Genomic DNA, 15,586 nt, shown 5'->3' on the forward strand with positions numbered 1-15,586 from the left:
CACTTTTGCCTGGAAACACTGAGATTTTGGCATTAATATTTGTATATTATTGATGGGGAAACATGTTTACTCAAGATCCTACCGAGTAAATGTTAAAGCAATGAATTGAAACCCGGGCTTTTTCAGTTACAACACGTTGTCCCTTCTTACATCGTTATTGCTTTAAATTTACAAAGGGTTAAGTGGTATACATTTAGTAGGTTGTAAAGGAGGCTCTTGATCCACGAAACAGTTTAAGTCTCTGTGCACCATTATTTTCAAGTGCGTAAAAGATTCTCATTTTTCTTCTACCAGCATAATCATTGGATACAGTGACCCCACCAAAAAAATCTATTTGGAACAGACAAAACTTTGATGAACATCTCTTTGATTTTTCTTCTGTTTATGGTTTGCTCCTTCAAGGTGATCCATTATATGAATAATTGATGTTCACTTTTCCTACCACTTTTTGCTTTTCACATATTGCCCTTTGAACTTGAGAGATGATGCCACTATAGATTACTAGTATCCATCAGAGAGGGGAAAAAAAAACAACTATAACTAATGGCTATTTTTACATATTACCTACAATTTGTTCATTTGCATAAAAACAAATTACCTGGTTCTGGATTTAACTGTAACTTTTGATTATATGTAAACTATCCCAGTAAGGCATTGGGCACAAATTATGTAGTGATTAATTTTCTTTTTTGTGTTCTTGTTTCCACTCAATAAATAGGCCCTCTTCTATCCCAGCAAATTTTACAGGCACTGAAAACACATGAAAGAGCAAGAGTTCATGAGGCTTACATTCAGTAAACGGTTTCTTGTATACTTTTTAAAAGTTTCCATGCATTCACAAGCATATGTTTATGCTTTTTAAAATATGAAATACATAAAAGTTAAAAACCAGTGTTCATTTACCCAATACTCCTACTTGCTACTCAACTTAAGGAATAGAATGGTCCTAGTAACTTTGACAAGCTTGTGGGCCTCTCATTAATTTTCCTCTTTGCCCCTAAGAAGCAACCATTACCATGACTTTTGTGTTAATAATTCCTTTGCTTTTCTGTATGGTTTTACAGACACACACATATACCTAACATGTTTTTGCATGTTTTTGACATGAATTTAATCAAAATCATGCTTAGTAACTTATTGCTTACTTTTCTCAACACTGAGATTCATCCATGTTAATATATTCATGTTGGTGTATTCAGCTGTATTTGATCCTTTTTCACTGCTTTGTGGTATTCCATTGTTGGGATATACCATATTTAATTCAACTAAGTATTGATGAACACGATGTTTTCACATTCTCGTTTATCTAGAGTTTTTGGAACCAGTCTGACAATTGTTTCTATTAACTGCTGAGTTAAATCCATTTCCTTTCATTATGATTACTAACCTATATGGGTTTATTTCTACCATCTCATTACAAGCTTTCTACTTGTCTCACTTTGGCTTTTATTACCCCACTCCATATTTCTTACCTTAAGATTTTTTTTCCTTCTAGTTGGGCAACTAAATGTTTTATTTCTATTTAATGATCATTCTAGAAATTTTAATACGTGTTTTTTTTTAACAATGTCCTAAAATTAGTATCTCTGACTCTCCCGAATGATACAAGGAAAGTGTTTACTACAGTGATCTTCCTCCCTACTTACTTACGTCCATTCTGTTTTTTTATTGTAATTTCATAAGTTTAGATATTTTATACAATAATGCGTTTTTTTCTTGTGCATTCCTTTTGTAATGAGACTTTCCCCAGGTTGTTTTTAGGATCTTTTCATTAGTGTTGTGAAGTTTCACTATGATATGTCTAAAGTGTGAATTTTATTTATACAGGTTGGGATTCATTGGTCCTCTGATTCTGAAAATGGCTTTTGTCTTGCATTAGTTCTGGAAAGTTATCTCTTTGGATAATTCTTCCTGGTTCATCAGGTGTGTTTTTGAGTTCCCCAAAAAACCTTCCTCCCTTTCGTACTTTTTATCTCTGCCACCTGCACTGCATTGCATTTTGCATAATTTCTTCAGCTCTTTCTTCCTGTTTGTTAATGATCTTACCAACTGTGTCTAATTTGCTCTGAAGCCTCCATTGAATTTCTTATTTCAACAATTTTTTCATTTTTGATAGTTTATTATTCATTTACCATTTTTCAATGCCAACTTATATTCTTTAAACTAATATTCTGTGTTTTGAATCCACCTACTTCTGTGCCACCATTCTTACCCAGGCTAGCATCCATCACTTAATGAATACAATATTTTCTGAATTATTCTCTCTATAGCTATTCTTGACCCCCATACCTACCTGTTTTCTGTATTATAGAGCCAGAGTAATATTTTCAAGTTTAAATCTGATCATTTTTCTCTCCCAGCTAAAATTCTTCAGTGACTACCTATTGTTCTTAGCCTAAAGACTGAAACCTTAACGTGGCTATCATTATTTGCTATCTTCTTGCTGTATCAGCTTCATTTTAAGATATCCTCAAGCCCCACTGACCTTTCTCAATCCCTTAAAACAGTAGCTTCAAGCTATTTGGACTGCTGTAGAGTAAGAAAAATACTTTACATCATGACCCACTGCTAAGAAAAATATACATATTTGACTGAAGTTTTATAAAACAATACCTACTCTTAGTTAATGTGATGATCTCTAATTTTTTATTATTCCATGTAATAGTTATTATGTCCCATAAATTGATTTTGTAATCCACCAGTTGGTATCCACATTTGCAAAATACTCTAAAAAGCAATAATCCTTCCTAGGCTTTGATTTTTGCAATGTTGTTCCCTCTGCCCAGGAATGAATTTTCTCTCCCTCCAACCCCCTACTTCCCATGCACACGCATACTTATGCTTCTAGTTTGTATTTTATTTATGCTCCAGAATGCAACTCAAATATCAAGGACAACTTGACATTTCCTCCTGCGGGAAAATTTTTCTTCCCCCTATACTAGTCTAGATATATACTCTTATTTGTTTTATTTACTGTGTGTAATTTCACTGTTACTACATTATTAATTTTATAATTAGTTGATTAATATCTTAGACTGTCATTTTCATTTATTTATGGATGATGTCTCATTCATTACTGAATCCCTAATGCCTGGCTCATATGAGGCCCATGATAAATTATTGAATGAATTCAAGGCTTTCCCAAGCCTTGAATCCTGATCAACATACTACCAGCCCATTCTCTGTTGGATCTCAAGTTCTCTGGGTAGCAGTGATTCCCATCCCTCTACCGCCATTCCCCCTCCCTTTTTGGGGGGAGTGGGGGGAGAGTGTCTATAATGTTATCCTTATCTATGTTGTAATGCCCTATCCTTGTGTTTGGGGATAAGGGGTCAGACAACTTGTATATTTTCTTGTATAGGTCTAAGATTTTTCACATCTAGATGAACTGAATCAATCTAGAGAACTTCATCTTACTAAACAGTAAGATCTAGATTTTGAGATTAAAAAAATCTTTTTTAAAAAAAGAATGGCATAATGGAGGAAAAAGCGGACTTGAAGAAAAATATATAAATGTACCTATCCAAAAACCCTAATTTCATTCTGTTATTATCAGGTGATATTGAACAAAATCATGTACTTCTTACTCTCTGGTTTCCTAATCTAATGGCAATATTAGCTGTTTTATATGCCTACTTACTGGAGATAAGAAACAAACAAAAGGACTGCCACATTCCGCCCCCCCCTTTTTTTCATGAATATGCAATTGATGTCTGAGACAGCCACACAATATTATATGGTAAGTGATATTGTATGTGAAAACACTTAAGACTTATGAAGTATTGCTCTAAGATATTTTTTAATGGTTAAGGTCAATTGAAGACTTGCAAAAATCATAATTAGCTATATACTTTTTAAAGATTTTATTTATTTATTCATGAGAGACAGAGAGAGAAAGAAAGGCAGAGACACAGGCAGAGGGAGAAACAGTCTCCATGCAGGGAGCCTGACGTGGGACTCGATCCCAGGACTCCAGGATCACACCCTGGGCCAAAGGCTGGCACCAAACCGCTGAGCCACCCAGGGATCCCCAGTCATTAGCTATAATTTATAAAATGTTTCAAAACTTCTTTTTCTCTTGGTCTTGGCTCTTTCTTGGTAGTGATGGAAGTAAAAAGAGAGACAGATATACTAATAATCTCAGATGTTTTCCTCCCTGTCTACTTCCCAGTGGTCAGGAAAATAGCTGGACAGCATACAAAACTGCTGACTTTCAAATTCATAATATTGTGAACTCAAGTTTGCACCCTACTGTTGATTGGCACATATGACTGCTGTTTTCTAGATGGTGGATGTGTGGATACAGGGATACAGGTATCATCAAATACCCTCAAGTATCCTGAAGTATCTTCAGTTGGAAAGTAAATCCTTCTGATTCTAGTACCATTATTGCTAACACAGGAGCAATTGAAAACCCAAATCAGATTTACCTCCGTAGTAAAAAGGTCAGAAGTAAAATACTGAGCAGTAAAGATCATCAGTAAGAAAGTAATCAAGGCCAGAGCAAACTATCTGCTAGAGTGAAATGTTTAAAATTTTCAATGAGGCTTTAATTAGATTCTTAGAAAACAGCCTGCTTTTAAACTGTTTTGTGTGTTTTCCATGCATAATTTACTCCCATGCCTTTTAAATTCTCTTAGAGATCAAGCCATCCTCTGGAAAAGTGTTAACTTTGTGGAGAGGTTGCACAAACACTGTTAGGCTTTGTTAATTTTTCATCTCATGTATTTAATAAACTGTTTGACTCTTAGAATCTGCAAGAAATAACATTAATCTAAGGCATCTCCTATTTTGGTTCTGAAACTCTGACTTTTGTGCTGACTTCCATTTAGTGTGATGGGATTGGGAGAACAATGCCAGATTGATTCATTTGTTTTTAAGTGTTGTGAGGACAATTGAGGGGTAAGGAGAAGTTGCTTTTTTGAACTGGGAAACAGTGTGGGCACTTAGGCACAGCTCCCTATGGATAAGCTAAGTGCGTATACAAGTAAGTCTGATTGCTTAAAGGTGTACATCTAAGATTCCATGTTGATCAGTGTAGACCCCAGCTATTGGGGAATCAGAGGCAGAGCTTAATCAGAGTGGTGGCATGGAGAAAAAATCAGATCACAGACACTCCTATTTAATCAGGACTTGAAACCTGGCAGCTCTTCTAGGGGAATAAAATACTATCAGATTACATTTATTTGTGGCCATTTTTTCCTGCCTTCTATATTGCCCTTTAAGCACAATAACCATGATATATGTTCATCTTTGTACTCCCCAAACAGTAGGCATGATAATGGATACCACAGAGATTTACTCTTTCACTACTCATTCATTCATTCAGGTACACAGGTGATGTCTGGAAATACTAAAGTAGAGAGGGCATTGCTGTGAGTCTCTGATTGGTTGCTATCCTCAGGGAATATGCAGCTTTTCACTTGGTTTTAAAAACAAATGGTCTGCCTAGAGAGGAAGCACATGATTAGCTTTGTATCTTCGTTCAGTTAGCTAATCAGGCCAGAGCTATTGGTCCATCTGTCCATAAGCCAGTTAGTGTTTCTCCATTCTTAGCCACAGATTGCACCTTGAACTTTTGCCAGCTGTTTCCTAAGTGCATGCCATTGGATGTGAGGGAGACCTGAAAAGAGTCGGATAGATCAGCTTAAAATCATCACAGCTTTTAAAAACAAAACAAACAAAGCATAAAGCATGAATCCCATAATGGTAGATCACAAGTTTTATCTCAGCATATTCAAAGGTCAGTACATTGCTGCCATATGTGCTGCTATTAGCATAAACACTGCATGATAGAGACAAAACTTAAGAAGCTGTGACAAACAAGTATTACAACTTTTTATATCAATTTAAAAAAATTAAAATTTTAAAAATTAAATTTCTGCTAACAAGTTAATATAACTAGTCATAGTAAATATTGGGCAGAATGTGGTCTCATTGATTCAGAAACCGTCCAGAGCTCTACATGACCATTATGCCTTGTTTTAATAGATGACATGAATAGACAACATTCTTAGTTATCTAGTAATAAACCTTGTTGAGGGAGTTGGAACTTGTTTTTGAAGACTTGTAGGATTGAAATGAGGTTTCACCAACAATCAAAAATGCCTCTTTTATTGCTTCATGTTTTCACTTTTACTTAACAATCATGCACATTATTTCAAGTGAGTTTCAAAAGAACCTTGAGAGTTAAACATTATTTTTCAGGTTTACCATTTGATCACCTGGTAAACTTATCTGACATGAATGACCTATGGAACTCTGGAAAAATAATTGATTATAGAAACAGCAAAAAAAGTATAACCACATACTGACAAAATTACCACTTTTATAACATGCTGCATTCTCTTACAAGAAAATAGAATGAACATTTAGGTGAAACATCACTCATCAAAGTTAAAAAAAATTACTGAATTAATTTGCTCTCTTCTAGAACAATTAAGGAGAAAAACAAGGGAAAGAACTCTCTACAGCATCTCTGGATAATTTGAATAGACAACAAGGAAGAACTGTAGCTTTTTTTTTTTTTTTTTTTTAAGCTAAATTATCCTAAGAACACTCTGCTCCAACGTAGGAATTCCAGTGGAATAAGAGATGGTAACACAAGATGCACCAGGAGACTCGAGGTTTTGTGTGTTTGAAACTTATATTCTACTATAATGACTAAATTGTAGAGAAGCAAAGCTAATGTGTGTATGTGTTTTTAAATTTGCCCAATGTTTTTTTGGTTCTGTCTTCTAGGAGCAGACAAACTTCTTTTGTTTTTTGTTTGTTTGCTTGTTTGTTTTTAAAAGGTCACTCCAATTTTATAAAATAGTTTAAGACAAGGAAAATTAAAAAATTATACTATATTAGAACAATATATTTACTCAGAACAGAAATGCCAAAGGCTCATAAAGGTATACAGTGGCATGCAGTGTTTTCTTTCATATAATTTATTTAAATTGCTGGGACTTTTTCTGTCTTTCAACTTTTAATTTCACTATAAACAAAAGTGGAGTAAATATAATGATCGTTATCAACTATATACTAGATGAAATCTCAGTATTTCTAACGACATAGATCTTACAAACTTGCTTTTGATTTTAATTCAAGAGTAATTATGCTGGATTCTTTCTTATGTATGACTGGACAAAAAACATGTGGTTGTGTGTTTTGGCATATATTCTTCCAGCTTTTTCAGTGATAGTCATGATAACTAACAAAAGAAATTTAGATTAGAAGTTCCTTTTCAGTGCAAGATTCTAATCATCACTCCAGAAACAATTCCAAATCTATTGGTTACTTTTACTTGAAGACCTTATGTCTATATATATGTCAATGACTTTAAGTGGTAGAAGATAGGAATGTGGAATTCAGAGGAATAAACTTTTGGAATAGATACCTACACAATACCATCCTCTTTTTTTTTTTTTTTTTTTTTTAAGATTTTATTTATTCATTCATGAGAGACACAGAGAGAGGCGGAGAGAGAAGCAGGCTCCCTGTGCAGAGCCCAATTTGAGACTCCATACAGGGGACTCGGAATTCCTGGATCGTGCCCTGAGCCAAAAGAAGGCAGATGCTCAAATACTGAACCACCCAGGCTTTCCAATACCATCCTCTTTTTCAGCTCCACTGCTGTTACCAGAAAAAGATTTGGGTAAGTCATAATGAAATAACTTAAAATATGATGTTTTTATAACATATTTTTTCCCATCACTCATGTTTATAGCTTTCCCCTGAGAGCAGAATCAAATTTATAAACCAAAGCTTTAACATATATCATTACCATAAAGGAAAAGAATGTGCATGCGCATGCACACACACAAACGTAGAAAAGTCTAGATTTTAGTATCAAATAGAGATGTGAATGTTATGCAATCAACAAAACACTGTTGTGCAATAATTAAAGAATTTTTAAACTGAAGATTAAATTGGAATGTTGTTATAAACATAAGGGAAATGGCCAACATTTTTCTTTGTATCAAAAGAAAACTTATTTCTAAAAATAAGCACCCTCTTTGTGATGACCCTTTAAAATAGTTTTAAATGATTCCATTCACAGATGAGCTTTGGGATCTGTAGCACTTTGCTGTAAGTGGTTTGCTCTTTGATCCTGTAGCCTTTAATCAGGTGTGTGTCTAGAAGAAGAAAGCATCGGCATTGGAATATCACCAGCCAGACTCCACATCCCTCTGAAAGTGAACATGGCATGATTAAAACACGCTGCTGGTCCTGAAAGGTTTCCTTTGGTGTATGAATTTAAGAAAATATGGTTATAGCCATTCCCCATTGCTAAACTTTATTTTATCAAACTGAGGCAAATATGGACCTTTCTAAAAGTTACCAAACTTAAAAAAAATCACCTTGATGAGGGAAAAAAAAAGGAAAGTATTTTTTATCTTCCATGTTTTATTTTTACTTTCCCTGAATCAGATTTAAGTAAAAGGAATGTTCCTTAGTCTTTTAAATGTTGTTATTGACCTTTAGTGTTCAATTCCTTCACAATGTAAAATTGATTTAGCGTAATTGAACTATTTCAATTTTCTTTGCTTTGAGTGTCTTGGATATTGCCTCAGAAATGCAAAAACCAAAGAATTACTGTCTACTCTTTTTATTCCACCTCCCATCCTCACTCAAATCCATACTTCCTATTGCTACCGATTCTGTCATTTAGACACCAGACTTTTGTATTTTCTTCCTTGTCCTTTTGCTGCCCTAATCTAGTTCCCTCCTTGATACTAATTTAGTGGTTAGAACTAGGTCTGAATCCTTTGCCAGTTAATGAATTTGTTCTGCCTCAAGCAGGTACTTAACCTCTCTAAAGATGGTTTCTAGTAGCAGTGTTGTAGGTTTATGGTATTAAATGAAACAGTTCCTGTGAAACAATGCAGTGCCTGCACTCATTGCATGTTAGCTACCACTCACTCTTGGCCCTTCCTTTTCTTACCCTCCCCTTGCCCCCTCTCCCCATCTTCCTTTTTTCTGCTCCCTTACCTCCCTCTGTCTTTCTTCCTCCTCTTTGAGTAGAGTGCTTAGCACAGGGTAAGCACTCAACAAAATGATAGTCTTCATTGTTGTTGTGTCTATGAATCAAGCACTCATCATTTCTCCCCTGGAAAACTGAATTTAGTTAATTTAGTTCAATTTAGTTAACTATTTATCTATCTCTATTTATCTACCTCCTTCACAGTAAAGGTCTGTATCCTTGATTTGATTTGATTTGTGAAAGTACAAATTTTTAAAAATATTTATTTATTTTATGCCAATATTTATTGGCATAAAAGGATATGTATGTACCAATTGTTCTTTTTAAAATTTTTTTAAAATTTAAATTCAATTAATTGATATATAAGGTATTATTGGCTTCAGGCAGAGGTCAGTGATTCATCAGTCTTATATAGCACCCAGTGCTTGTTACATCATGTGCCTCCTTAATGTCCATCACCCCATTTAAAACTATAGTTTTTAAATGAAATTATGCATTTAGGATTAGAAATTTTGCAAAAACCACTGTTAATAACTCATGCTTTTGTATTCTCTCTTCGTATATATATTTCCTATAGGCGCTATCTTCATATAGACTTATTTAGAAGATTTTAAAATTACTTTGAGAACATTTATAAACTGTTTTACTTAAAAAGACTTTACTATGTGCTAGACACTGACTTAAGTGCTTTCATACAATATCCTATTTAATTCTCGGTAACCTAGGAGATGTTTACCATTATAAACATCAAGGACAAGGACAGAGAATTATGCTCAAGGTCTTACAGCTATCAATAGTAGAGAAGGATTTGAACGTAGATGGTTTGATTCCAAAGCCTATGCTCCTAAACACTAGTCTAGTCAGCCCCCCTGCTTTGAGGAGTATTTAAATAATTTAGTGAAGTGTGTTCTTAACTTGGAATTTTCTGACTTTTTTTTTTTTAAGATTTTATTTATTTACTCATAGAGACACAGAGAGAAGCAGAGACATCAGCCTAGGGAGAAGCACGCTCCACGCAGAGAACCTGATGTGGGACTTGATCCCAGGACTCCAGGAACATGCCCTGGGCTAAAGCAGGCACTAAACTGCTGAGCCACCCAGGCATCCTTTGACTACTTGAGTTAAAATGAAGAACGGTTTCTGGAAATTCAACTTTTAAAAGGAAAAAGAAATTATTTTCTAATAAATAGTAATAAAATAATCTGAAAAAATTCTTACCATTGACTTTTTGTCTTTTTGTGTGTGTGTGTGGCTAGTCAGTAAGGTTTTCTCATTTGTTAATTGTCTGAAAAAGAAATGTGTCTGAAGGATGACATCTGAGTTGAAGAGACAAAATCATGACCTACGAAAAATAGTTGAAGAATCTGGAGATATTTAGCCTTGAGAAAACCCAGGGGGAATGAAAACTTTTCAAATATTTGAAGGGCTTGCATGTGAAGGAAGGATTAGATATACTCTGTGTGGCTCAAGAGGATAGAATTAGAACCATTTGTTGAACTCTATGAGATGATTGCTTTCTAACAATTAGAACTGTCGTGCCATGAAAAATCACATTCTGAAAAATAATGGCAAGACCTTTACCAAACATAGTTTAACTATTTGTATTCATCTTCTAGCTCAGATCTCATACTCGCGAGGAAAAGAAAGGTATCTCATTTTTTGTAAAAACTGGTATCTGAGACCTTTATTTAATTGTGCTCACTTGGCCTCTGAGTTATTGTGAAAAGGATAATTTTTATAAAAAGATTATAAACTTAACACATAAAAATATGGGATTCCATAAAACCAGAAAGCTGCTCCTTATCCCATCATCTAGGGACAATAATTTGATGTAATAGCAGCATCTATCTTTTATAATTATAAAAGCTTTAAATACAGCAAAGTGTAAAGAGAAAAATATAAGAAAAGCAAAGGACAAAAGTTTAAAAAATTCCATAAGTTTCTACATAATCACTTTCATTTTTGGTGTATTTTTCTTCTAGTCCTTTATTTTTACATCTAATTTAATTTATGATTTGTAACAAAACTTATACTTAACAAAGTTTTATAGGCTATTCTTTTCACATAGCACTGCACTGTATTTGGACATTATTTTTTTAATAATTCAAGTACATAGTACATTCAGGTGGGACACCCCACCTGCAGCACGGTCACGTGGCCGCCTCTCTCACCCCCTTGCCCCCCAGCCCACTCTCCCAATTTAATTTATGATTTGTAACAAAACTTATACTTAACAAAGTTTTATAGGCTATTCTTTTCACATAGCACTGCACTGTATTTGGACATTATTTTTTTAATAATTCAAGTACATAGTTTTTGAGGAAGACTTATGACAAAATCTTATGAATGTCCCACGATATATTTAACCAATTTCCTATTATTTTCTAATAACTTTGTATGTAGTAGTTTGTTAGTATAATAACACTGCAATGAACATCTTTGTGTATTATTATTCAAATGCTAATTGTGTTCTTAAGTTAGAGATCTAGAAGAGAATTAATATCTCCCCAAGATTCTAGATAGATCTGGCCAAACTGATCTCTGAAAATCTTATATCAATTTACTTTCTGATTATTAGTGAGATTAGACTTACATTTTTAACAGTTTAGTGAATTATAGTTGGTAGATTATAACAATTTTTATTTTAATTTGTATTTCTTTAAATACAATTGATATTCTATATTGATTTTATATGTCTAATGGCCAATTACAGTATTTCTTTAACATAGCTATTCCTATTTTCTCCTCTTTTCTGGCTGTATAGTATTTTAAGAATTTATTCAGAGGGAACTTTTCATGTATTAAAGGCATTAAAACTTTGTCATGTTTTTTGTTTTGCCTTTAAATGTTTTTATGTGTTTTTAATATTCAGAAGTTTTAATTTGTATGTAATCATACTTTTCAGTTTTTATGAAGCAAAAACACTAGGAGGTTCACACATATAGCTAAGATCTTATGCAATTGTAGGCGCTGATAAGCAGTGTCTGCAAGGCTGTTGCCTTTGCATCTGATCCTGGGAAGGCAATATGGGGAAACATTGGGAAGATCAAGGACAAGGTGAGGCCATAATCACAAGCTGAGCCTCTTGGGGACAGAGTGATACCAGTGCCTGTTCATATTGCCTCTGCCCTTGGTGGTGTGGTGTAGGTGACTGCCTTTGATCATGGGGCCAAACACACATCTGTCCCAGGAGTCAGAAGCAGGTGAAGGAGGATACGGGGCGGGGGGGTGGGGGGGGGAGGAGGATACAGGGGAAGATGGAACACTGCCTGCTGCCACTGTATCACACCCAGAGATGAAGCTGTGATCAGTGAAAATGTGTACAAGCTACAAAATGACTGCTGCCTCACTTCTACTCTCCAAATCTCCCAAAAGAATCTCTCTTACCCATTCCTGTGAGAAATAGAAAGGAATGTTGACACATTATGAAACAACCATATGCCAATATTTTTTCTAGTTTAAGTTGACTTGGGAAGAAATGATACCTTTGCAAAATTAGCCTGTCTATTCAGGATCATACATTTAAATCTACATTTAAGTCTGATTTTGTATAAGGAAAGTGCTATAGTTTTGTCATGTGAGCCCTACATAATTTCTATTAGAATTATTTTATGTTTCTTGTTTCTAGCAAATGGAATCATTCTTTTCAGTTATTTTTTTTTTTAGCTGATTGGAAAAGCAGCTACTTTAGCATATTTATCTTCTTTGCTGTTGCTTTGCTGAAAACCTACTCATTTTAGAACTTTGTAAAGTTGATTTTCACTAGTTTTCTAAGCATACAGTTGTATTATCTACATACAATAGCATTGACTCCTGCTAACTCAATTTTTATTTGCTCTCTTATTGTTCTGGAATCCCTTATTGATGCAATGTTGACCAACAGTAATGATGGTAGGTATCCTTTTATTATTTTTTTTATTTTACCATATATATTTTTAATCTTAAATGACTATTTCTATTTTTAGTAGCTTATTCATTCTAAAATCCGGAATCTACTTTGAATGCAATTTGACATTTACTGACATGTGGTAGAATTCATAAATAAATTTCTCAAGATTTCTCATCTTCAATCCTGGAATACATTCTGCATTGTCCTGGTAAAAGATTTACTTTTTAATGTACTGATGAAATGTACTACTAATAATTTATTATTTTAAAAATCTCCATTTCTAAGTAAAATTGGTCCAGTTTTTAGTTGGCCTCCATTACAATTATGCTAATTTCACAAAACTAATTCAATAGCTTTACTCACAAATTCTGTCATAAACTCTGTGACAAATTTACTTAAAAATTTCTCAGTTTATATAGCCTGAGAAATATATAGTTTTAAAAACTATGAAAGACCTTACCAGTAAAACCGGTGCCAAGCATTTTTGTGGTAGTTTTTAAAAAAAGTAATATTTTATTTGAAGTAAATTATACATATGGTAAACTACACAAACCTAAAATGTATGGCCCAGTGAAATTTTATGCATATAAAGACACACGTATACACAGCTCTGTATCTACTACCCAAATCAAAATATAAATATTTCCAACATCCTAGTGAAAACCCCTCCAAAACAACCACTATTTTGACTTGAAAATAATTTTTCTCTTTCTTTCTCTTGGGAGTAGTCTTAGCAAACACTTGTTCTTTTCGGCCATTGTATTAGTTTGCTAAGGCTGCCATAACAAAATACCAAAGATGGATGGCTTAAGCAACAGAAATTTATTTTCTCACCATTTTGGAGGCTGGAATCAAGGTATGGGTTCAGTTTCTTCAGAGCCTTGGCTCCTTGGCTTGTGGTGGCTGCCTTCTGTGTCTTAACATGACCTTACTTCCATGGGGACACACCCCTGGTGTCTCTTTTGTGTGTCCAAATTTCTTCTTATAGGGACACGAATCACATTGGTTCAAGGCCACACTAAGGGCTTGATTTTAACTTGATTAACTCTTTAAAAACTGTATCTCTTCATACAGTCACATTCTGAGGTCCTGGGAGTTCAGACTTCAACATATGAATTTTGTGGAGAACACAATTCAGTCACTAGCAATTTCTAACACCTTTCTCACATTTGGAGAATTTCACACTTCCAGATATCATACCTTTAATAGCTGGAATCCAAAAACTCACTTTCTAAAATGTGCCAGGACTTCTGCAGACTCCTTCAGTTGTACTACACAACTTTGGAGGATGACATTCACATAAACGATGATGAGAATTATTCCTTGCAGAGTTTTGTTGTGTTCAACTTCTCCAGCATATGACTTAGGCTCATTATTTCCCATCACTTTGAAACTTCCATCACAAAGAAGCAGCTATTCCAGAAATCCATTGCAATGCTCATGGGAACAGAACTGTCCAGAGGCAGAATATTGTGACAATGTCCACTGCCTAGTGTAACCAGCTACAGTGTCTACCTCACTGAAGTAGCAGCTTCATAGGGACCATCTAGCAGAATAATATGGGCATCATTTCTGTCTGCACAGTCTCCAAGTTGGGATAGTTGATTGTATAAGAAATTCATTGATTGCATAATATAATTTACAAATTAATTTTTGCTTGAGCTATTTGGAGTGACTTCTTTTGTTTGCATCTAAGAGCATTAGTGAATACATTAGTTCATTCAGGGTTTTTGCTTTTTGGAATGAAAAAAGAAAAGAAAAGAAGAGAAGAAGAGAAGAGAAAAGAAAAGAAAAGAAAAGAAAAAGGGAAGGAAGGGAGGGAAGAGGAAGGGGAAGAAGAGGGGAAGGGGAAGGGAAACCTATTTATTTATTTATTTATTTATTTATTTATTTTTAAGATTTTATTTATTTACTCATGAGAGACACAGAGAGAGAGAGAGAGGCAGAGACACAGGCAGAGGGAGAAGCAGGCTCCCTGCAAGGAGCCAGATGTGGGACTCGATTCCAGATCCTGGAATCATGCCCTGGGCCAAAGGCAGACACTCAACCGCTGAGCCACCCAGGCGTCCCAAACCTTTTTATCTAGATGTAGTTTTAGATGTTGACTTTTCTTAAGTATATTTTGATGATCTTTGTCTTTTTTTTTTTTAATTTTTATTTATTTATGATAGTCACAGAGAGAGAGAGAGAGAGGCAGAGACATAGGCAGAGGGAGAAGCAGGCTCCATGCACCGGGAGCCTGATGTGGGATTCGATCCCGGGTCTCCAGGATCGCGCCCTGGGCCAAAGGCAAGCGCCAAACCACTGTGCCACCCAGGGATCCCTCTTTGTCTTTTTTTTAAAGATTTTATTTATTTATGAGACACACAAAGAGAGAGAGAGACAGAGACACAGGCAGAGGGAGAAGCAGGCTCCATGCAGGAAGCCCGATGTGGGACTCAATCCCTGGCAGGATCAGCACTTGGGCTGAAGGCGGCACTAACCACTGAGCCACCCAGGCTGCCCTGATCTGTGTTCTTTTAATAGGATTATTTAGTCCATTTAAGTTTATTTTAATTACTATATGTAGATATAACTATCATATGTGTGTGTGTATCTGTTCATATAAATATGTATGTTTTAAGTTACCACATACACATATTTGGATATATTTTCTAACAGTTTTTTGTGTTTCCTTATTATTATATTCTTTCTATATTTCTTTCTCTCATCTTTTTTCTCCAAAT

General features: G+C 34.7%; 1 long non-coding RNA gene across 2 annotated transcripts; it reads left to right on the forward strand.

Moving 5' to 3' along the window:
• The first annotated feature begins 294 nt into the window (after positions 1–294).
• LOC112917018 (uncharacterized) lies at positions 295–10,188 on the forward strand. 2 transcript variants are annotated; one of them, XR_011996549.1, is made up of 5 exons: positions 295–402; positions 1,828–1,923; positions 6,434–6,626; positions 7,428–7,642; positions 9,938–10,188. It is a non-coding gene; the product is annotated as an uncharacterized lncRNA (long non-coding RNA). The 2 variants fall into 2 exon arrangements; XR_011996548.1 differs by lacking the exon at positions 295–402 and having other exon boundaries at positions 1,813–1,923.
• Positions 10,189–15,586: the final 5,398 nt, after the last annotated feature.

Source organism: Vulpes vulpes, chromosome 13 (genome assembly GCF_048418805.1).
Source record: "Vulpes vulpes isolate BD-2025 chromosome 13, VulVul3, whole genome shotgun sequence".
Taxonomy (NCBI): domain Eukaryota; kingdom Metazoa; phylum Chordata; class Mammalia; order Carnivora; family Canidae; genus Vulpes; species Vulpes vulpes.